The sequence below is a fragment of the Somniosus microcephalus genome, chromosome 1 (assembly GCF_052327205.1).
Source record: "Somniosus microcephalus isolate GS21.2 chromosome 1, FLI_Smic_1.0, whole genome shotgun sequence".
NCBI classification, from domain to species: Eukaryota; Metazoa; Chordata; class Chondrichthyes; order Squaliformes; family Somniosidae; genus Somniosus; species Somniosus microcephalus.
The window spans coordinates 17662862-17685893 of NC_140987.1; positions in this window are offsets into that span (position 1 = coordinate 17662862).

The following is a 23032-nucleotide window of genomic DNA, read 5'->3' on the forward strand; positions in this document are numbered from 1 at the left end:
TGGGTAGATGCAGGGAGGATGTTTCCCCTGGCTGGGGTGTCAAGAACCAGAGGCCGCAGTCTCAGAATAAGGAGTCGGCCATTTAGGACTGCGATGAGGAGAAATTTCTTCATTCAGAGGGTGGTGAATCTTTGGAATTCTCTATCCCAGAAGGCTGTGGAGGCTCATTCGTTGAGTATATTCAAAACAGAGATCGATAGATTTTAGGATATTAAGGGAATCAAGGGATATGGGGATAGTGCAAGAAAGTGGAGTTGAGATAGAAGTTCTGCCATGATCTTATTGAATGGCGGAGCAGGCTCGAGGGGCCTAATGGCCTACTCCTGCTCCTATTGCAGTGCCTATGAGATATAGGTATCAGTTAGAGCTCACGTACCAAGGACTCCTTCAGGAGGCTGCAAGTGTATCGTTTTGACTGATTACGCTGCTCACAGCAAGAATAGAAAGAAAGGAAAACTTACATTTATACAGCGCCTTTCACAACCACCGGACCTCTCAAAACACTTTACAGCCAATGCAGTACTTTTTGAAGTGTAGTCGCTGTTTTAATGTGTGAAACGCGGCAGCCAATTTGCGCACAGCACGTTCCCACAAACAGCAACGAAGCATTCTGTCAATGGTGAGAGAGGCTCTTCCAATGAGGTGACACTGGATGGAGACTTTGCTGGAAAGACTTGCAGCCTGCAGAATCTGTGCTGAAAATGAACTGAGCAACAGCTTCTGCCTGAGGAAAGTGATCACCTGTCAGGTGGGAGCTTTTATTGTACATTTAGTGCTGTCAAGTAATCAGCTGGAGCAATGACCACTGAACTCCCGCCTCAGGTTGACAGACTTGGTTCCTGAGCTGGGTGAATCCCGTGGCCATGCAGGGAAATTTAAAAAGTAGGGGGAAAAGGCTCTTAGGTGCCTGATAATCATCTCAAGTGGGACCCCCGCCACTGCTGGTCAGGTCGACTCCACGATGACTGATGCGCCTGTGGGAAAGGCGCGTGGGAGCGAGTTGACAGTGGGTTCCCGACCGGCTGAAAAAAATACCAAATTTCCCACCCGACCCGCCATCAATCGCACCTGCTACTACCCCGGAAAATCCGACCATAGACTCTGCTTCTCTCTCCACAGTTGCTGCCTGACATGCTGACTATTTCCAGCATTTTCTGTTTTGATCCACAGATTAGTGTTCATTCTGCAACAGCTATACAAGGTCAGGCCTGGAGAATGTGAGAAAATAGCTCACTAATCGTCCATGAGAAGAGCTAAGCAATAGAGTAGGTATATAGTAAATCACTCACGGATACAGAGGGGAGGCAACGGTCTGAATAGAGTTGTGTTGTCATCTGTACTTCACCCGCCATCTATTCCATCAACATGGGTGCCCTTTATACTGTCTCACCTTGGTCCTCAGAATCAGCCCCAACACCACCAGGCACACCAGCAGCACCAACAATAACACCAACCTTCTCCACAATCATCTGATGCTGCACAGGACAGAGGGCATCAGCACTCGACCATATTGCTACCCGGGAGGCCAGGGATGGCCTCACCATGGCCAGATTTAGTTAACTTGACGTTGTACACCCTGGCTGCCACATGATGCGCCAGATTGGCACCACCCCACACCAACACCATAAAGCATCCATACAATGACCAAGCCATTCCTTTCAAACTCACCACCATTGCGGGGGTCACCGTTATGTCTCACCATTCACTGCAGCTCACTAATCACTTCCAAAGGTGCACACAAATCTGTCCAAGAACGCAAAGTGTTGAAACTAAAGGTTTCAATGTTTGACACCACATTAACAGAAACTTCACATGAACATTGGATAAAACACCCAAGTGCCTACCCTTGTGTGTTGTTAGTTTGTATGATTGCACTAGGATGAAGGTGAGTGTGAGGGGTGGCTAGTGAGATGGGGATGTGATAATGTAGATAGTGAGGGATGGGTGGAGGTGCAAGATATGTTGGTGTGAGTAAGGATGTGAAGGAGTAGGGTTGGGTGGGCAGAGTGATGGGGATGTGATGAGAGGCACAGCAGGATGCGGCTTTGTACTGACGTTTCCTGATCTAATGAGATCATTGAAACGTTTATGGCACTGCACCCATGTCCTCCTGACCACATCCCTGCTTGTGACCTACTGTGCAATGTGCAACCAGGCTGCATTGGTTTCCTGGGGGGGTCTCTTCCACCCAGGGGAAGGGAAGAGAGCCTCCCTGCATGCTCCGACTCCCTCCATAGGCATATGGAGTGAGTCATTGGAGAACCTGGGTGCAGCCCTCTGCCTCTGTGCAGTCATTGTCAGTGTTTGCAGCACTCCAATGCTGTAGTGCACTGACCGCACTATGTTAGATTAAACTTCAAATGTAATGAGGCCATGGTCCTTTTAAAGATCCCGGCTGGAAACGCGTCATGAATGACGTCACCAGACCCGCTCCATCTCATTGGGCCAGGTAACACGCTGGGTGGGCTTAATAGGCCCCATTAAGAAATGTTCATTTTCAACAGTGGGGTAGACCAGCAGTGGGGTCGCGACCCGACATGGTCACCGCCCACACCAGACACCCGCCCACCCCCTCAAGATGAAGAAAATTCTGGCCAATGTTTCAGGTCGATCACCTTTTGTACAAACAGGAAAAAGTTAGAGATGTAACAGGTTTTAAACAAGTACGGAGGCAGGGAAAGGGGGTAGGGGAGGAAAGAACTAAAGGGAAGGTCTGTGATAGGGTGGAAGGCAGGAGAGATTAAATGACAAAAGGGTGCGAGGCGAAAGGTGATGGTAATGGGGCAAGTAAAGAAACAAAAGATGGGTCTAGAGGAGGTGGAAATGGGAAGAGCAGTGTCAGCAGCAACAGTTGCTGTCTGGAAAAAATGGGGGCAGAGGTTATGGTCTGAAATTGTTCAACTCAGTGTTGAGTCTGGAAGGTTGTAAAGTGGTTAATAGAAAAATGAGGTGCTGTTCCTCGAGCTTACGCTAAGCTTCATTGGACCAATGCAGGAGGCCGAGGACGGAGAGGTCCGAGTGGGAGTGGGGCGGGGAATTAAAATGACAGGTGAATAAGTGGATGAATATTTTAAATGCTTACCCTGACTATTCTACCTGGTACACCTATACCCACTTACCTGTCCCCACCTCCAGGCTTGAAAAGAACCTTCGTTTTGCGGCTTTGAGGCCTACTTTCCAGTCAGAGCGAACATGTCCATTGTATTCTTTCTCATCTTAACTAGTTCCAGGATTCTTTAACCGAGCATGTTAAGTCCGTGAATGATTGAGAGATGGACCAGCAGGAGTGAAAACAAACAAGTCTTTACTGGTGGAAGTCAATAGTGAAACTAACAAACAGAGGCTCTCTAACGCCTTTATACAGGGGTGGTCACTGCCGGTACTGCAGTCTGAGACCAGTTATTCTCTTAAAGGTACATACACAACAATTCCTCCCCTTTTAGATAAACAGTACATAACATTCATTTAACAACTAAATGATAACAAATTACAATCACAATTACTGTTGCTAGATACATTGGTTAAGTTTAAGCAATTGTAAGTTCAGTCTTTGAGGAGGCTTCCTGATTCTGTCTGGATAACGCCTCTTTGGGGTATCAGGTTCTTCTGGCAATGTTGCATCGGGATCAATGTCTTTGTTTGGTTCATCTGCTTCCAAAATTACCGGTTCTGCGGTAGCTGCAATTGGAACGTCAATTTCATTACCAGGTGTATCAGATCGTGGTGTGGAGTTGACGTTTTCCAGTGACTCTAGAATCTGGTCAGCATGGCGTCTTACAATGCTCTCCCCAACATCCACGGTATACATGAGAGGTCCTTGTCGTGTACAAATCGTTCCTGGCTGCCATTTCTCAGTGCGGTAGTCCCGGGCCAAAACTGGTTGACCTATCTTAAAACTCCTGGTCAGCCTTTCATTCATATTCTGAAACTGCCTGTTCTCCACATCTCTTCGGACGTTTGGCTTAACCAAATCCAAGCGGCATCGTAGTCTTCGATTGAAGAACATCATGGCTGGAGTTTGGTTGGTAACCGCATGTGTCGCATTCCGGTAGGCAAACAAGAAGTTGTCCACCTTGTGTTGTAGGGGTATATCTTCATTACACATTGCCTTGATAGCCTTCTTGAATGTTTGGACAAACCTCTCGGCCAATCCATTAGTGGCTGGATGATATGGGGCAGATGTGTAATGCTTAACGCCATTGTTCTTTAAGAACCTCCGGAACTCTTCAGACACAAACTGTGGTCCATTGTCAGAGCAAATCTGTTCAGGCAGCCCATTCCTGGCGAATATGGTTCGCAAAACTGTGATAGTTTTTTCCGTGGTGGTTGAGGACATTTTTATTACCTCTGGCCACTTTGAATGTGCATCCACCGCAATTAAAAACATCGAGTCCATGAAGGGACCAGCAAAATCAATGTGCACCCGTTGCCATGGAGATGAGGGCCACTCCCATGGATGCAGAGGAGCTTGTGGTGGGGCGGTTTGGACCTTCTGGCATCCTGCACAGCTCTTGGTCATCTCTTCGATTTCTCTATCGATTCCCGGCCACCACACAAACGCTCTCGCTAAGTTCTTCATTTTTACCCCACCCAGATGACCCTCATGAAGCTCAATGAAACATAGAAACATAGAGATAGGAACAGGAGTAGGCCATTCGGCCCTTCGAGCCTGCTCCGCCATTCAATGAGATCATGGCTGATCTTCGTCTGAGATCTTAGCTGATCTTACCAGTTCAGTACCCCGTCCCCGCCTTTTCTCCGTAACCCTTAATCCCCTTAGCCTTCAGAAATATATCCAATTCTCTCTTGAAAATATTTATTGAATTAGCCTTCACAGCCCACAGGCTCACCACTCTTTGAGTGAAGAAATTCTTCCTCATCTCTGTTTTAAATGATTTGCCCGCTATTTTTAGACTGTGGCCCCTGGTTCTGTGCTCCCCTGCCATTGGAAACATTCTCTCTGAATTCAGCCTGTCCAGGCCTGCCATAATTTTATATGTTTCGATGAGATCCCCTCTCAATCTTCTAAACTCCAGTGAGTACAAGCCCAAACTATTCAATCTCTCCTCGTAGGTCATTCCCGCCATTCCAGGTATCAGCCTGGTGAATCGCCGCTGCACTCTTTCCATGGCAAGAACATCCTTCCGCAGATGGGGCGACCAAAACTGTACACAATACTCCAGATGCGGTCTCACCAGCACCTTGTACAGCTGTAGTAAGGTATCCCTATTCCTATACTCGAACCCCCTTGATATGAAGGCCAACATACCATTTGCCTTCTTAATCGCCTGTTGCACCTGCATGCTCTCCTTCAGTGACTGGTGCACAAGAACACCCAGGTCCCTCTGCACTTCCCCATCTCCCAATCTATTGCCATTTAGATAATAATCTACCCTCCTGTTTTTACCCCCAAAGTGGATAACCTCGCATTTATCCACATTATAGTGCATCTGCCACGTATCCGCCCATTCCCCCAACCTGTCCAAATCGCACTGTAGCCTCCTGACATCCTCATCAGAGCCCACCCCTCCTCCTAGTTTAGTGTCGTCAGCGAATTTGGAAATATTGCATCCAATTCCCTGATCCAGATCATTTATATATATTGTGAACAGCTGGGGTCCCAGGACAGATCCTTGCGGCACCCCGCTGGTCACTGCCTGCCACTCCGAAAACGAGCCGTTTATTCCAACTCTCTGTTTTCTATCCGCCAGCCAGTTCTCTATCCACGTTAATACTTTGCCCCCAATCCCATGAGCCTTAATTTTGCATGATAATCTTTTGTGTGGAACCTTATCGAGTACTCTATCCATCAATTTAGGTGGAATTACTACTCTGGATCCACACATCAAGGTTCCTCTGCACACTGACAGCTGTTCTCTTCTAGGCGAGAATGCTGGCAGCAGTGGTTCGCCAAGTGCTGGCCATCCCTTCACCGTTAAATCATAGACCCGTGATAGTGTCGGGTCATTCCGTGTTTCCTTTTCTATGTTTGCATTCGTCACAGGGAGACATTCGACTATGGTCGAGTGGAATAACTCCATTGGATCCACTGCAAAATCTTCTTCTTCCACCGTCGGCAACGGTAGGCGTGACAATCCATCAACATTTCCATGCTGTTTAGTTCCTTTGTACTCGATGTCATATTGGTGTGCCCCTAGGATAAGGGACCATCTCTGCAGCCGTTGTGCCGCCATTATCGGTACGCCCTTCTGAGGGTTGAAAATGGAGACAAGAGGTTGATGATCGGTTAGTAGAGTAAATTTTTGACCGTGCAGATAGTGATTGAACTTCTTCACCCCCCACACTAGGCTGAGGGCCTCTCTGTCAATCTGGGCGTAGTTACGCTCGGCAGAAGTTAACGAGAGTGACGCAAAAGCTATCGGCCTCTCTAAACCATCAAGGAATTTCTGTGACAGTACCGCCCCAATGCCATAGGGAGACGCATCACACGCCAGCCTGATTGGCAGTGCTGGGTTGTAGTGAGCCAATACTTCCCTTGAAGTGATTAAGTCCTTACTCTTCTGAAAAGCACGCTTACAATCATCGTTCCATTTCCATGCTACCCCCGTTTGTAGCAGGGCGTTCAGTGGGTGCAGAATTGTCGACAAATTCGGCAAAAACTTATGATAGTAATTCACCAATCCGAGGAATGACCTCAGTTGCGACACATTTTCAGGCGCTGGGGCCTTAACAACCGCTTCAATTTTGTCAGGGGACTTATGTAACCCCTCTTCATCAATCACGTGGCCACAATACGATATCTGTTTCTTAAAAAGTTCACACTTGGGGCGGTTGGCTCGCAGCCCATGTTCCCGTAGTCTAGTGAGCACCTGTTCTCGGTTGTTAAGGTGTTCACTGTCATCTTCACCTGTTACAAGGATGTCGTCCAAGTAATACTGAGTCCACGGAATCCCTTGCAGGATTTGTTCCATCGCACTTTGCCATATCGCCAGAGCCGATGCTACTCCGAATACCAATCGATGATACTGGTAAAGACCTTTGTGAGTGTTTATCGTGAGATACTTCCTAGAGGACTCTTCAACCTCCATCTGCAAATATGCTTGTGCTCGGTCAATTTTTGTAAAACGCTTCCCTCCAGACAGTGAGGCGAAGATGTCTTCTATCCTTGGAAGAGGATATTGTACTGTGTGAAGGACAGGGTTCACCATCACCTTGAAATCCCCACAGATGCGAATCTTCTTTGGCTCTCCGGACTTATTGCTTAATGTTTTCTTCATGACAGGAACGATGGGTGTCGCCCACTCGCTCCAGTCGACCTTAGACAACACGCCCGCCTTCCCCAGATTCTCCAGCTCTGCCTCGACGGCTGGGCGAATTGCATATGGTACCGGTCTTGCTTTGAAAAACTTGGGAACTGCATTCTCTTCTATTTTTATCGAGGTGGTTACGCCTTTAAGCGTGCCCAGTTCTTGTTGAAATACCTCTTTGGCATTAGCTAAGATTGTTGACAATCGTCCAGGAGTGATGTCTTCATCTTTTTTACCGTCCACCGTCATTGCATGAATGGAATGCCAATCTAAGTTTATTTTCCTGATCCATTCCCGTCCCAATAACGGTGGTCCACCATTTGGCAGTATGTAGAGATACAATTTCCGTATTTTCTTGCCATTGTATTCGACAGGCACCCATATTTTTCCTCTGGGGTATACTTTTTGCCCCGTATACGTCGTCAAGACGATAGATGTCTCTCTCAAGGGTATGTGTGAAAATAGCCGCTCGTAGTCTCGTCGATTCATGACGGTTAGCACTGATCCTGTATCCAATTCCATTTTAACTTGGGACCCTGCTATCGTGAGGGTGACCCAAATGGTTCGGTGATCCTCTTTTGCGATTACATTGTGAAGTTTGAGTGCTGAGTTCTCCTGTTTCCGGATTCACTATCGCTCATCTGGTCTTCGGAACTACTGTCCGTCATCTTTTGTATTTTCTTGTACGGTTCCTTAGTAGCCTTTTTGTTGTCGCTGGTCTTCTTCCCAGACCTGCAAACTCGTGCAATGTGTCCAATCTTCCCGCATTGTCTGCATATTTTGTCTTTGGACCAGCAGTCCTTCTGGTCATGGTTAGTTCTGCCGCAGCGATAACATTTTGCAAATCCCCGTGTCATTTCGTGGGTGCCGTATTCCTGTGGTTTTCGTTGAATTTCTGCAGCTCCCCTGGCTGCTGCTTCATACGATACTGCCACGCTGAAAGCCTTATCTAGTGTCAGCTCTTTTTCTGAGAGTAACTTCTTCTGTGTTCCTTCACTCAGGAGTCCACAGACAAATTTGTCCCGTAGGGTATCTGCCAGTCCTGCTCCGAACTGGCAGTGCTTTGATAGCTTGCGTAGTTCCGTAAGATACTCAGCATTGCTCTCATCTTTGTGCTGAGTTCTCCTGTGAAATTTAAATCTTTCTGCTATCAACAGCGGTGCAGGGTTTAAGTGTTCCTGTAGGACAGCAACAATTTCGTTAAAACTCTTCGCCTTCGGTTTGGCTGGAGTAATCAGGTCCCGCAATAGGCCGTACGTTCTAGTGCCCATTAAGTTTAGCAATATCGATGCCTTTTTCCCCTCCGCTATTTCGTTTGCCTCGAAATATACCTCGACTCTTTCCACATACGTGGTCCAGTCCTCTAATGTATTATCAAAAGCAGTGATACAGCCAGTCTTCGGCATCTTGCAAATCTAAAATGGCACCTCCCGCGCTTTGCCTTCTTCCCCGATTTAACAAAATGGCGCCTCCCGCGCTTTGCCTTCTTCCCCGCTGTTGTTAGCGCTGCTTTCCACGGTTTCTTGTGCGTTAAATATTGATTCTTTTTCTTTTATTATTTTCCCGTCGTGGAGCGGACCCTCTGGGACACTTCCCTCCCTCTTCTTAGGTCTGAACGCTGCCCGGCTTCGAAGCACCGGCCGCGCCCTGTGTGCTCCCCCCTCTCTCTCTCTCTTTGCTTCCCAACTCGCTGCCCGGCCCTGTTGAAAAGCCACCCGATCGAGCTTCAGCCCGCCGCAGCCCAGGAAGGATCAGAGCACTACCTGCCACCAGCCCGATTAGCTGGGAAACCACGGACCGAGGAACCCAGCCTGGCTCTGGACAGTCTCTCCTGCAAGTTTTCAAACCGATGATTGACGGTCGACGCCCGTTTCTCGAGTTTCTTTGGACTCTATTTTTTTTTTCTTTCTTCTGGCTCCGACCTTCAACAACGTCGTCTGAGGTGCTGCCGAGTTGCAGGTAAGTTCGTTTCTTACTCGTCGCCAGTGTTAAGTCCGTGAATGATTGAGACACGGACCAGCAGGGGTGAAAACAAACAAGTCTTTACTGGTGGAAGTCAATAGTGAAACTAACAAACAGAGGCTCTCTAGCGCCTTTTATACAGGGGTGGTCACTGCCGGTACTGCAGTCTGAGACCAGTTATTCTCTTAAAGGTACATACACAACAGAGCAAACGAGGGCAATCAGCAGGAATTGTTGTGTTACCAGCAGGAACACAGGGGCCGATCTTACCCGGCGGTGCTGTCCCTCTGAGCTCCGACCATTCATGGTTACCCCGGGTGGCGATAGGCTGCTCAAGGTTACTGTTTCGTTGCTGCATATGTACCAAATGCTTTTGCGAGGTGTGACCTGAATCTTGTCATTCATGTGGAAATGACTTATGAAGTGATACTGGGCGGCCTGCTGGTGGCGCTGTCCAGGGAGAGTATAAACACTCGGGCATGGGCCCAGCTTGCTCAGGACATTCTTTAACAGGAACTAGTGAAGGACACAACTAGATCTCCATGTTGAAAACCAGTTGATTAAAGCTTTGTTTAATACTCAGGCCAAGTGCCCAGTAGTTTTCTTACGCCAGGGTGTAATATGGATTTAAGGCTTAAGTGAAGGAGAGGAATCGGACGATCCAAATTTATGACTGCTCATCATGCTTCTGTCTGGAGAGAAATGTTTATTTTAATTTACATAGAATTTACAGCACAGAAACAGGCCATTCGGCCCAACCAATCCATGCCGATGTTTATGTTCCACTCCAGCCTCCTCCCATCCTTCCTCATTTAGCTTTATCAGGACAACCCCCTCTTCCCTTCTAGCTCATATGCTTGTGCTGGATGCTTACCTGGCTTCCCCTGAAATGTATCACACGAACCGGTCCCGAAATAATGTCACTCTGCTCGCAATGCTTCCTGGCGTAATACACCGATCCCAATCTTCGCGTCTTTCACCAATACACATTCCCATCCGAGTTCTGGATTTTCTTTTTTTTTTGTCTAATCTTGGGTTGAAACTTTAACAAGGCAGGAATAATCACAATTCATTTTACAAAGTTTCATGTGTACTCGTCACTACAAGTCCGTTTACAGATCGTTCCAGAGGATCGGGCCAACTTTACGCTCGAGTCTCCCAGGTCACAGTTTTATTTGAGTCGACCTTAGTTTGCAGGTTAAGTCCACAGGCTCTATTAGTGAATGGGTTGTCGCTGTCTCTCACCTGTGGTATACCCCACCTGGACAGAACATGTTCAACAGGCCGCTAAAGCAGTACAGCGACCAGTAGGAATAGCTTCGACCCGCGCACTGAAAGAATCAACAATAACTAGAAAATGCCAGAGGTGCCGCCCTTGGGATGAGACGTTAACCCGAGGCCCCGCCTGCTCTCCCAGGTGGAAATAAAAGATCCCCTGGGCATTATTTCGAAGATGAGCAGGGGAGTTCTTCCTGGTGTCCTGGCCAATATTTATCCCTTGAACCAACATAACAAAAACAGATGATCTGATTATTATCACATTGCTGTTTGTGGGAGCTTGTTCTGCAACAAGTTGGCTGCCCCATTTCCTACATTACAACAGTGACTACACTTCAAAAGTATTTCATTGGCTGTAAAGCGCTTTTGGCAGCCTGAGGTTATGAAAGGCGCTATAACAATGCAAGTCTTTCTTTATTTTCCTTCGTCATCTGACGCAGCTCACCTGTGTAGTCAGTTTGCAATAATTCCCACGGTTCCCGTGGGGGTTAACTAAGGCACGAGGCTCTCTTATTCCAGGAGGGAGGATTGTAATGTGCACAGAATGAAAGACTTGCATTTCTATAGCGCCTTTCACAACCACCAGACATCCCAAACTGTGTTACAGCCAATGAAGTACTATTTTTGCGAAGTGTAGTCACTGTTGTAATGTAGGAAATGCAGCAACCAATTTGTGCACAGCAAGCTCCCACAAACAGCAATGTGATAATGAACAGATCATCTGTTTTAGTGATACAATTGCAAAATACTGTGGATGCTGGAAATCTGAAATAACAACAGAAAATGCTGGAAATACTCAGCAGGCCCGGCAACATCCTCCACGGATGCTGCCTGGCCTGCTGAGTATTTCCAGCATTTTCTGTTGTTATCTGTTTTAGTGATAAATATTGGCCCAGGACACCGGGGAGAACTCCCCTGCACTTCTTCAAATAGTGGCCATGGGATCTTTTACAGAGAGCAGATGGGGCCTCGGTTTAACGTCACATCTGAAAGAGGGCACCTCCGGCAGTGCGGCACTCCCTCAGCACTGCACTGGAGTGTCAGCCTGGGTTTTTGTGCTCCAGTCTCATGGAGCGGAACTTGAACCCCCAACCTTCTGACAGAGGCGAGAGAGTGCTGCCCACTGAGCCACTGCTACTCCTCTTTGACCAATCTATTGGGGTTTTTTGAGGATGTAACTAGCAGAATAGACAAGGGGGAACCAGTGGATGTGGTGTTTTTGGATTTTCAGAAGGCATTCGATAAGGTGCCACGCAAGAGGTTATTAAACAAAATTAGAGCTCATGGGTTGGGGGAATATACTAGCATGGATTGAAGATTGGTTAATGGACGGAAAACATTTTCCGGTTGGCAGGCTGTAACTAGTGGGGTACCGCAAGGATCAGTGCTTGGGCCTCAGCTATTCATCAAGCTACATCAATGATTTGGATGAGGCGACCAAATGTAATATATCCAAATTTGCTGATGATACAAAGCTGGGTGGGAATGTAAGTTGTGAGGAGGATGCAAGGAGGCTTCAAGGGGATATAGACAGGCTAGGTGAGTGGGCAAGAACATGGCAAATGGAATATAATGTGGAGAAATGTGAAGTTATACACTTTGGTGGGAAAAATAGAAAAGCAGAGTATTTTTTAAATGGTGAGAGATTGGGAAATAGAAACATCAAAACATAAAAAAATAGGAGCAGGAGTAGGCCATTCGGCCCTTCGAGCCTGCTCCGCCATTCAATATGATCATGGCTGATCCTCTATCTCAATACCATATTCCCACTCTCTCCCCATACCCCTTGATGCCTATTGTGTCTAGAAATCTATCTATCTCCTTCTTAAATATATTCAGTGACTTGGCCTCCACAGCCTCCTGTGGTAGAGAATTCCATAGGTTCACCGCCCTCTGAGTGAAGAAATTTCTCCTCATATAGAAACATAGAAGATAGGAGCAGGAGTAGGCAATCCAGCCCTCGAGCCTGCTCCGCCATTCAATGATATCATGGCCGATCATCCAAACACAGTACGCTGTCCCTGCCTTCTCCCCATATCCCTTGATCTCTTTATCCTGAAGAAATATATCCAACTCCTTCTTGAATATATTTAATGAATTGGTCTCAACTGCCTTCTGTGGTAGAGAATTCCACAGGTTCACCACTCTCTGAGTGAAGAAATTCCTCCTCATCTCTGTCCAAAATGGCTTACCCCTTATCTTTAGACTGTGACCCCTGGTTCTGGACTCCCCCACCATTGGGAACATCCTTTCTGCATTTAGTCTGTCTAGTCATGTTAGAATTTTATAAGTTTCAATGAGAGCCCCTCTCATTCTTCTAAACTCCAGTGAGTACAAGCCCAATCGACCCAATCTCTCCTCATACGTCATTCCTGCCATCCCAGGTATCAGCCTGGTGAATCTTCGCTGCACTCCTTCCATGGCAAGAACGTCCTTCCTCAGGTAAGGCGACCAAAACTGCACACAATACTCAAGGTGTGGTCTCACCAAGGCCCTGTACAACCAAGACATCCTTGTTCTTGTACTCGAACCCTCTTGCTACGAAGGCCAACATACCATTTGCCTTCTTAACCGCCTGCTGCACCTGCATGCTTACCTTCAGCGACTGGTGTACAAGAACACCCAGGACTCTTTGCACTTCCCCTTCTCCCAATCTATTGCCATTCAAATAATAATCTGCCTTCCTGTTTTTGCCACCAAAGTGGATAACCTCACATTTATCCACATTATAGTGCATTTGCCATGTTTCTGCCCAATCACCCAACCTGTCCAAATCGTGCTGGAGTTTCACGACATCCTCCTCACAGCATACCCTCCCACCCAGCTTTGTGTCATCTGCAAATTTGGAGATATTACATCCAATTCCCTCGTCCAGATCATTAATATATATTGTGAACAGCTGGGGTCCTAGGACCGATCCTTGCGGTACCCCACTAATCAATGCCTGCCACTCGGAAAACGACCCGTTTATTCCAACTGTGGTGTATGTGCCTTTAAAAGCAATTGTGGTGTATGTGCCTTTAAGAGCCCCAGGTGTGCGCAATGCCGGTAATTGCCACTTGGGCTATATAAGCCTGTGTATTGTGTATATCCTTTAGAACCCCCCCCAGACTTGCTTAGTAAATACCTATGAACCAACTCCTGTCTTCAGTGTCTTTATCTACACACGGACACTACAGTGGCGACGAAGTGGAAACGGACTTACCTGCAATTCGGCAGCACCTCAAGGACATCGATTCCTCCAGCATCCAGAAGACTCAAGGAAGTAATAGAAACTGTGGTTTCACCAGCTGGCCAAGCTGGTGGCAGGTACTGCGCTAATCCTTCCTGGGCGTCAGGCTGGGGCTCCAGCGGCGGGCTCTACAGCTGAGACAGGCAGCGAAATCGGAGGCAAGCAATAACGGACTGGGAGGGTGCACTCGGGAGACGGCCGGCGCGGCAAGCAGGTCAGCGTTTAGACCTCCGTCGGGAACGAGTCTCCAACAGTGAATAAACGGAAACCACAGTAAAACAGCATTGTTATCGGTAGCAGCGGCGGGAAAGCACAGGAAGCGCCATATCGTTGCTACAGAGAGAAAAAAAAAAAGCGCGGGAAGCGCCATATCTTTTTTTGAAATGCCTAAGTCTGGCAATATTGATGCTTTTGATAACGAAACAGAGCCTAACTTTGGCAATAGTGATGTTTTTGATAACAAGATAGAGGATTGGACCACATATGTAGAAAGAGTGGAGGTGTTTTGCACCGCAAATGGAATAGAAGATGAAAAAAAAGCTTCAGTGCTTCTGGATCTAATGGGCGCAGAAACATACAAGCTGTTACGCAACTTAATCACTCCAGCCGAACCGATGGACAAGAATTTTGAGGAGATTGTTGATACCCTACACTGCCAATTCGAGGCAGGACTGGCAGATTCTCTGCAAGACAAATTCATCTGCGATCCCCTAAGTGTAGAAACACAAAAAAAGGTATCTTCTGGAAAAGATTTAACACTGGACAAGGCTTTCAGTGCAATAGGAGCGGCAAAGATACAGCAAAGGCCACAGGACTTCGGCACCCATGAAATGACACGGGGTTTCAAGAGATGTTATCGCTGCGGCAGATCCAACCATGACCAGAGGGATTGCTGGTTCAAAGAAAAAGCATGCAGGCGATGCGGAAAGATGGGACACATTCCACGTGTATGCCGATCTGAAAATAAAAAATCCACTAATGGGAAAAGAGTCAATAAGGAAAAGCACAGAAAGGTACAAATGATGACGGACAGTAGCTCCAAAGACCAGAAGAGCGATAGCGACTCCGGGAACAAGAGACTAAGCTCTCTCAAATTACATAATGTAATTGCCAATGAAGATTACCAGACCATTTGGGTTACCCTCATAATAGCAGGGTCCCCAGTTAAAATGGAGCTAGATACAGGATCAGCTCTAACCGTAATAAATCGACGAGATTACGAGAGGCTATTTTCGCATATACCTCTAAAAGACACATCCATTATCTTAAAAACATATACGGGGCAGAAAGTATACCCCAAAGGAAAAATAAAGGTGCCTGTGGTATACAACGGCAAAGAAATACAAAAGTTGTATTTATACATTCTACAAGATGGTGGTCCACCGTTGTTGGGACGTGAATGGATAAGGAAGATACGTTTAGACTGGCACTCCATTCAGGCACTGACGGTGACCAGTAAGGAAAAAAACAATGATGACATCATACCTGAACGATTAAAAGACATCTTGGCCAACGCCAAAGAAGTGTTTCAAGAGAAACTAGGAACCTTGAAAGGCATCACCGCCTCAATAAAAGTGGAAGATGCAGCAATACCAAAAATTTTTAAGGCAAGACCGGTGCCATACGCAATACGTCCGGCAGTCGAGGCAGAGCTGGAGAATTTGGAAAAGGCAGGCGTATTATCCAAAATAGATTGGAGCGAATGGGCAACGCCCATCGTTCCAGTCATGAAAAAAGCATTGAAAAATAACTCTGAGGAACAGAGAAAAATTCGCATCTGTGGGGACTTTAAGGTGACTGTAAACCCGGTCCTTCACACGGTACAGTATCCTCTTCCGAGGATAGAAGATATTTTCGCCTCACTATCCGGAGGAAAACGTTTCACAAAAATTGACTTGGCCCAGGCATATCTACAGATGGAGGTTGAGGAGACCTCTAAAAAGTATCTCACAATAAACACACACAAAGGCCTGTACCAGTACAATCGACTGGTTTTTGGAGTAGCATCAGCTCCAGCTATCTGGCAAAGAGCTATGGAGCAAGTCCTGCAAGGGATTCCGGGGACTCAGTGTTACCTAGACGACATCCTTATAACAGGAGAAAACGACAACGAGCACCTTGCCAATTTGGAGCAGGTGCTCACTAGGCTGAAAGAACGGGGCCTACGAGCAAATCGCCCCAAGTGCGAATTTTTCCAAAATCAGATATCATATTGTGGCCACATAATTAATAATGAAGGGTTGCATAAGTCACCTGAAAAAATTGAAGCAGTTATAAAAGCCCCAGCACCTGAAAATGTTTCACAATTGAGGTCATTCCTGGGATTAATAAATTACTATCATAAATTTTTACCGAACTTATCAACTATTCTACACCCTCTTAATGATCTTCTACGCACAGGAGTGATTTGGAAATGGAACGAAGACTGTAAACGTGCCTTCCATAAATGTAAAGACTTAATCACATCTGAGAAAGTTTTGGCTCATTACAACCCATCACTACCAATCAGACTGGTGTGCGATGCATCCCCTTACGGCATAGGAGCGGTATTGTCCCATAGATTCCCTGATGGCTCGGAACGGCCGATAGCTTTTGCGTCACGCTCATTGAACTCAGCTGAGCGTAACTATTCCCAGATAGACAGGGAAGCCCTCAGCCTGGTATGGGGAGTGAAGAAATTCAACCATTACCTACACGGACAAAAATTTACCTTGCTGACTGACCATCAACCCCTCATCTCCATATTCAACCCTAAGAAAGGTGTCCCCATTATGACGGCACAAAGACTACAGAGGTGGTCCCTTTTTCTAGGGGCACACCAATACAACATTGAATACAAAGGGTCAAAACAGCATGGGAATGCTGACGGTTTATCGCGCCTGCCGTTGCCAACGATAGAAGAGGCACCTACAGTAGACCCAGTAGAGAAGGCTTTGTATCTTAATGCTAGAAGCATTAGGAACAAGGTGGATGAATTCGTTGTGGAAATAGAGGTAAACAAGTATGATTTGATTGGGATTACAGAAACGTGGCTGCAGGGTGGGCAAGGCTGGGAACTTAACATCCAGGGATATACAATATTTAGGAAGGATCGGCAAAAAGGTAGGGGAGGTGGGGTAGCATTGCTGGTAAAGGAGGGGATTAATGCAATGGAAAGGAAGGATATTAACTCGGATGAAACGGAATCTGTATGGGTAGAAATGAGAAATAGCAAGGGGAGGAAAACGTTAGTGGGTGTGATATATAGGCCCCCAAATAGTAATATGGAGGTGAGGGAAGGCATAAAAAGGGAAATTAGAGAAGCGTGCGATAAGAGCACAGCTGTCATCATGGGTGACTTTAATTTACATATTGATTGGACTACCCAAATTAGTAAAAATTCTGAGGAGGAGGAATTCCTGGAATGTTTTCGGGACGGTTATCTGGACCAATATGTCGAGGAGCCGACTCGAGATCAGGCCATTTTAGACTGGGTATTGTGCAATGAGAAGGGACTTATCAGCAATCTTCTTGTACGAGGCCCCTTGGGTCAGAGCGATCATAATATGATCGAGCTCTCAGTCGAGATGGAGAGTGAGGAAATTGAATCAGAGACTAAGGTCCAGAACTTAAATAAAGGGAATTACGAGGGTATGAGACGGGAATTGGGTAAGATTGATTGGGTGGTGTTTCTGGGGGGATTGACAGTGGATAGACAATGGCAAGCATTCAAAGATAGAATGGAAGAATTCCAGAACATGTTTATACCGGTTTGGCATAAAAATAAACCTAAAAAGGTGACTCAACCGTGGATAACGAGGGAAATTAGGGACAGCATAAAATCAAAAAAAAGGGCATATCAACTGGCAAAAAAAAGCACCAGACCGGAAGATTGGGGGCAGTACAGGATACAGCAAAAGAGGACAAAGGGATTAATCAGGAAGGGGAAAATAGAATACGAAAGTAAACTTGCAGCAAACATAAAGACAGACTGCAAAAGCTTTTATCGGTATATCAGGAGGAAAAGACTGGTAAAATCCCAAGTCGGTCCCTTGCAGTCCGATTCGGGAGAATATATAATGGAGAATAAGGAAATGGCAGACCAATTAAACTCATACTTTGGTTCTGTATTCACAAAGGAGGACACAAATAACCTCCCAGGAATATCGGCAAACATAGGGACTAATGAGAGGGAGGAGCTGACAGAAATTAGTATCTCTAGGGATATGGTGTTGGGTAAGTTGAGGGGACTGAAGGCCGACAAATCCCCGGGGCCTGATAAACTACATCCTAGGGTACTTAAGGAGGTGGCCCTGGAGATAGCAGATGCTCTAAGGATCATCTTCCGGAACTCCATTGACTCGGGAACAGTACCCGTGGATTGGAGGGTAGCTAATGTTACCCCAATATTTAAAAAGGGGGGTAGAGAGAAAGCAGGGAATTATAGACCAGTAAGCCTTACATCGGTTGTGGGCAAAATGCTAGAGTCCATTATTAAGGATAAAATAGCGGAGCACTTGACAAATGGGGAAAGGATCGGACAGAGTCAACATGGATTTACAAAGGGTAAATCGTGTTTGACTAATCTGCTGGAATTTTTTGAGGAAGTAACTGGTAGAATAGATGGGGGAGAGCCAGTGGATGTGGTGTACCTTGACTTCCAGAAAGCCTTCGATAAGGTTCCACACAAAAGATTATCATGCAAAATTAAGGCTCATGGGATTGGGGGCAAAGTATTAACGTGGATAGAGAACTGGCTGGCGGATAGAAAACAGAGAGTTGGAATAAACGGCTCGTTTTCGGAGTGGCAGGCAGTGACCAGCGGGGTGCCGCAAGGATCTGTCCTGGGACCCCAGCTGTTCACAATATATATAAATGATCTGGATCAGGGAATTGGATGCAATATTTCCAAATTCGCTGACGACACTAAACTAGGAGGAGGGGTGGGCTCTGATGAGGATGTCAGGAGGCTACAGTGCGATTTGGACAGGTTGGGGGAATGGGCGGATACGTGGCAGATGCACTATAATGTGGATAAATGCGAGGTTATCCACTTTGGGGGTAAAAACAGGAGGGTAGATTATTATCTAAATGGCAATAGATTGGGAGATGGGGAAGTGCAGAGGGACCTGGGTGTTCTTGTGCACCAGTCACTGAAGGAGAGCATGCAGGTGCAACAGGCGATTAAGAAGGCAAATGGTATGTTGGCCTTCATATCAAGGGGGTTCGAGTATAGGAATAGGGATACCTTACTACAGCTGTACAAGGTGCTGGTGAGACCGCATCTGGAGTATTGTGTACAGTTTTGGTCGCCCCATCTGCGGAAGGATGTTCTTGCCATGGAAAGAGTGCAACGGCGATTCACCAGGCTGATACCTGGAATGGCGGGAATGACCTACGAAGAGAGATTAAATAGTTTGGGCTTGTACTCACTGGAGTTTAGAAGATTGAGAGGGGATCTCATCGAAACATATAAAATTATGGCAGGCCTGGACAGGCTGAATTCAGAGAGAATGTTTCCAATGGCCGGGGAGCACAGAACCAGGGGCCACAGTCTAAAAATAGCGGGCAAATCATTTAAAACAGAGATGAGGAAGAATTTCTTCACTCAAAGAGTGGTGAGCCTGTGGAATTCCCTGCCACAGAGGGCTGTGAAGGCTAATTCAATAAATATTTTCAAGAGAGAATTGGATATATTTCTGAAGGCTAAGGGGATTAAGGGTTACGGAGAAAAGGCGGGGACGGGGTACTGAACTGGTAAGATCAGCTATGATCTCAGACGAAGATCAGCCATGATCTCATTGAATGGCGGAGCAGGCTCGAAGGGCCGAATGGCCTACTCCTGTTCCTATCTCTATGTATCTCTATGTATCTATGTATTCCACTCTACCATAGTGGAATGTCTACCGGTGACAAATTCTGCCATTGAAAGGGAGACCAGAAATGACCCTACTCTCTCACGGGTCTACGATTTAACAATGAAGGGATGGCCAGCACACGGCGAACCACTGTTGCCAGCATTCTCGCAAAGAAGAGAACAGCTGTCAGTGTGCCGAGGAACCTTGATGTGTGGATCCAGAGTGGTGATTCCACCCAAACTCCAGGATAAAGTGCTAAAGGAGCTTCACGAGGGGCATCTGGGTGGAGTGAAAATGAAGAACCTAGCTAGGGCGTTTGTATGGTGGCCAGGTATCGATGGAGACATCGAAGACATGACCAAGAGCTGCCTAGGATGCCAGAAGGTCCAAAATGCTCCGTCACAGGCCCCTCTACATCCATGGGAGTGGCCCTCATCTCCCTGGCAAAGGGTGCACATCGACTTTGCTGGTCCATTTATGGACTCAATGTTCTTAATCGCAGTTGATGCACACTCCAAGTGGCCGGAGGTAATAAAGATGTCCTCCACCACCACGGAAAAAACCATCACAGTATTAAGGACCATATTTGCCAGGAATGGGCTGCCGGAACAGATATGTTCTGATAATGGACCGCAATTTGTGTCCGAAGAATTCAGAAAGTTCTTAAAGAACAATGGGGTAAAGCACTACACGTCCGCCCCATACCATCCCGCCACCAATGGATTGGCTGAAAGGTTTGTCCAGACCTTTAAGAAGGCCATAAAGGCCATGGGTAATGAAAACATAAAACTTCAGCACAAGGTGGATAACTTCTTATTTGCATATAGGAATGCAACACATATGGTTACAAACCAAACTCCCGCCATGATGTTCTACAATAGAAACCTAAGATGCCGGCTGGATTTGGTCAAGCCCAACATCCGAAGGGACGTGGAGAACCGGCAGTTTCAGGGCATGAATGAAAGGCCAACTAGGGCCTTCCAGATAGGCCAACCGGTTTTGGCCCGGGACTACCGTACCGAGAAATGGCAGCCTGGAACTATCTGCACACGACTAGGACCACTGATGTATACCGTGGACATCGGAGAAAGCATAATAAGGCGCCATGCTGACCAAATCATCAAGTCATCCGAAAAGGGACAACCGACACCACCACGCTATACATCTAACGATGAAGTAGAGATACCCATATCTACCTCCGATCCGGTGATACTGGAACCCGATGAACCCGACACTGGCCTTCAAGCCGAATCAGCCTTACCAGAAGAACCTACTACACCACCAGAAACTACTACACCCCCAAGGCGTTATCCGGACCGAGTCAGGAAGCCTCCTGAGAGACTAACTTATAATTAATTAATACAGCAATGTATATTATTTTGCATATAACATGTAATTAATAATTACTTAAAATATGATGTACTAGTTAGCTAGAAGGGGAGGAATTGTGGTGTATGTGCCTTTAAAAGCAATTGTGGTGTATGTGCATTAAAGAGCCCCAGGTGTGCGCAATGCCGGTAATTGCCACTTGGGCTATATAAGCCTGTGTATTGTGTATATCCTTTAGAACCCCCCCCAGACTTGCTTAGTAAATACCTATGAACCAACTCCTGTCTTCAGTGTCTTTATCTACACACGGACACTACACCAACTCTTTGCTTTCTGTCCGCCAACCAGTTCTCTATCCAAGTCAACACCTTGCCCCCAATCCCATGTGCCTTAATTTTGCACGCTAATCTCTTATGCGGGACCTTATCGAAAGCCTTCTGAAAGTCCAAATACACCACATCCACTGGTTCTCCCTTATCTATTTTACCAGTTACATCCTCAAAAAATTCCAGTAGATTAGTCAAGCATGATTTACCTTTTGTAAATTGATGTTGACTTTGTCCGATCCAGTCACTGCTTTCCAAGTGCTCTGCTATTACATCTTTTATAATGGACTCTAGCATTTTCCCCACTACCGATGTCAAGCTTACCGCTCTATAATTCCCCGCCTTTTCTCTACCACCTTTTTTAAATAGTGGGGTAACATTACCCACCCGCCAATCGATGGGTACTGTTCCAGAGTCTATCGAGTTCTGGAAGATGACCAGCAATGCATCTACTATTTCTAGGGCCACTTCCTTAAGTACCCTGGGATGTAGATTATCAGGCCCTGGGGATTTATCGGCTTTCAGTCCCATAAATTTTCCTAACACCATTTCCCTACAAATACTGATTGCTTTCAGTTCCACCCTTTCATCAGACCCTATGTTCCCCGACATCTCTGGGAGGTTATTTGTGTCCTCCTTTGTGAAGACAGAACCAAAGTATGTATTTAGTTGGTCTGCCATTTCTTTGTTCCCCATTATAATTTCCCCTGATTCTGACTGCAATGGACCTACACTTGACTTCACCAATCTTTTTCTCTTCACATATATATAGAAGCTTTAACAGTCAGTTTTTATGTTCCCTGCAAGCTTACTCCCATACTCTATTTTCCCCCTCTTAATTAATCCCTTTGTCCTCCTTTGCTGAATCCTAAACTGCTCCCAATCCTCAGGTTTACTGCTTTTTCTGGCCAATTTATGTGTCCTCTCCTTGGATCTTATGCTATCCCTAATTTCCCTTGTTAGCCACGGTTGAGTCACCATTTTTGTTTTATTTTTATGCCAAACAGGGATGAACAAATTCTGTAGTTCATCCATTCGGTCTTTGAATTTTTGCCATTGCCTATCCACTGTCAACCCTTTAAGTAACATTCCCCAATCCATCCTAGCCAACTCGTGCCCCATACCATCATAGTTTCCTTTATTTAAATTCAGGACCCTAGTCTCTAAGTTCACTTTCCATCTTAATGAAGAATTCGATCATATTATGATCGCTCCGCCACAATGGGCCTCGCACAATGATGGAGGACACCCCGGGGTCTCCCCAACCATCATGCCGGCCGTGCTGATATATATGTCCTTCTCTTCTTAGGCAGTCCCTTGGAACCGAGGATGACTTGCTTCCACATTAAAAATGAGTACGCAGGTGACTGATAAGTCCAATGCGGGACCTACAGTCTCTGTCACAGGTGATATGAGTATACAATTGCCTTATGTATCAAAGTCTTACTACATAGAAGCATAGAAGATAGGAGCAGGAGTAGGCCATTCGGCCCCTCGCGCCTGCTCCGCCATTCAATGAGATCATGGCTGATCATTAATTCACGGGATGTGGTCATCGCTGGCATTTTATTACCCATCCCTAGTTGCCTTTTTTTTTATTCATTGATGGGATGTGGGCGTCGCTGGCTGGCTAGGCCCATCCCTAATTGCCCTTGAGAAGATGGTGGTGAGCCGCCTTCTTGAACCGCTGCAGTCCATATGGTGTAGGTACACCCACAATGCTGTTAGGAAGGGAGTTCCAGGATTTTGGCCCAGCGACAGTGAAGGAACGGTGATACAGGTCCAAGTCAGGATGGTGTG